Source organism: Echinops telfairi, unplaced genomic scaffold (genome assembly GCF_000313985.2).
Source record: "Echinops telfairi isolate 266 unplaced genomic scaffold, ASM31398v2 ScPeMD7_11;HRSCAF=52, whole genome shotgun sequence".
NCBI lineage: Eukaryota > Metazoa > Chordata > Mammalia > Afrosoricida > Tenrecidae > Echinops > Echinops telfairi.
In genome coordinates, this window is record NW_022103908.1 from 30,131,756 (window position 1) to 30,133,958 (window position 2,203).

The window sequence follows — 2,203 nt, forward strand, 5'->3', positions numbered from 1 at the left end:
TATCCAGGATTTCATGAGCTCTTTGCTAGCGCCTCTCGACATGTCATTCATACGAACTGGTTCCTTCTTAGACCAAAACATTTTGTCACTAAGAATGAGGCTACACCTTTGCTTCTCCAACTATGCTCCTCAGACCAGCAGCACCAGTATCACCTGGATGTTTATCCGAAATGCAGATGCCCAAGCTCTGTTGAAGACCTACTGCTAAGAACCTGAATTGTAATACAACCCCAGAGGACTCATACACACATTAAAGTTTGAGAAATGCTGCCATGCACATCTCACGTAGCGAAGAAAGCTGGAGAAAATCTGAAAACCAGTATTTCTCTCTACCCCTCCTTTTTTTAAGGTGGCAAAGATAAGATCATATTAGTATAAAGGCAAAAATACAAATGATACTTAAAGAGGGAGAAGACCCCCATCAATGTTCCAAAAACCAAGGGAGAAATTTCTGTTCTGCAACAACTAAGAAATACTTGCACCTAGTACTAATTCAGGTCGTGTCTATAGGGAGGACAAATGGCCTGGGACCAAGTTCATTCCACAAGGTCAGAATTACGATGGTCTCTGCCTGATAGTAAGACTCTTCTGGCCTCTTTCCTTTGGCTAGAGTGGATCTGCCAGTAGCTTCATCTGACTAGATACTCTGCAGATAGGTTTTCAGCTCCCACTGTCTTCCATAGCCTTCTACAAACGGGGTGTTCATAACTTTAGCTCTGATGTTTTCTCTTCACCATATTTGAATTTTGTAATTGTCATCTTTGGATCACAGAAACTGGTATGTTTCTGTGTGACATTGGTTGGCTTCTCCCTTACATGGCTGCTTGTTTGAATGCAAGTCCTTCAGACCTCAGACACTGTTTCTATTGATAGGCAGACAGCACGTGCTTTCTACACCACACTTTGCTGTAGCACCCTTATCTTTGGTGATCATTTCATGACGTAGAATATCAAACAGGACAGTGTTTTAAGAACTAAATATTCTTAAGTTGGAGCTAGGATTTAATGCCAGCCCAGAATTCATCCCTGAATCTATGGATTGTTTTTTTTTTAATTTGCTGTAACTTAAACATTAATACAGATGACATATAATTTCATAGTTCAGTCGTGTCAAACCTAACTGTACAATTTCTTCCTTAATCAATCTCAAGATAATTTTCTTTCCTGGGCTTCTTGACACCCTCTCATCTCCCCCACTCCTCCTTATTGTCCTCCTCTTAAGCCAGCGGTTCCAAACCTATGGGTCACGAACCCTTTGGGGGTCAAATGACCCTTTCACGGGGGTTGCCTAAGTCCATCAGAAAACAATATTTCTGATGATCTTAGGAACTGAGACACCATTCCTCTATCCATCTCCAGGGAGGTCAGCCCACATGTAGATACACTCACATACCCAACTACCTATTTCTTCCCCCTTCCCTCCCCCACCCACCCTCTCTCACAAACCCTTAAGTGTTAGATTATTATTTCCATATTTCACGTTGTCCTCTGTCGCCCCTCATCCACTTTTCCATTATTCATCCCCTTGGGAGGGGCTTCTAAGTTCATCCCTATCTTTTCCCCACCATCCCCTCATCTTTCTGGTATCTCTTCCCGCATTTTTGGTCCTGAGGGGTTTATCTATCCTGGATTCCCTGTGTTGCAGGCTCTCAGCTGTAGCAGTGTGCATGCTCTGGTCTAATCTGATTTGTGAGGTAGAATTAAGGTCATGATAGTGGGGTGAAGGAAGCTCCAAAGAACTAGAAGAAAGTTGTGTGTTTAATCAGTGCTATACTGCACGTTGACTGGCTCATTGCTTCCCTGTGACCCCTCTGTGAGGGGATGTCCAATGGTCTACAGATGGGCATTGGGACTCCACTCTGTGTCACTGCCCCACCCCCCATCCCCATTCACCTTTGATTTGTTCTGGGTCTTAGATGCCTGATACTCGATCCCATCGATACCCCATGATCACACAGGCTGAAGCACTTTTTCAATGTGGGCTTTGTTTCTTCTGAGCTAGATGGCTGCTTGTTTATCTTCAAGCCTTTAAGACCCCAGATGCTATATCTTTGGATAGCTGAGAACCATCAGCTTTCTTCACATTTGCTTATACACCCATTTGGTCTTCAGCGATTGTGTCAGGAAGGTGAGCATTGCAGAATGCTGGATTATTAGAACAAAGTGTTCTTGTGTTAAGGGAGTACTTGCGTCAAGGGCCAAT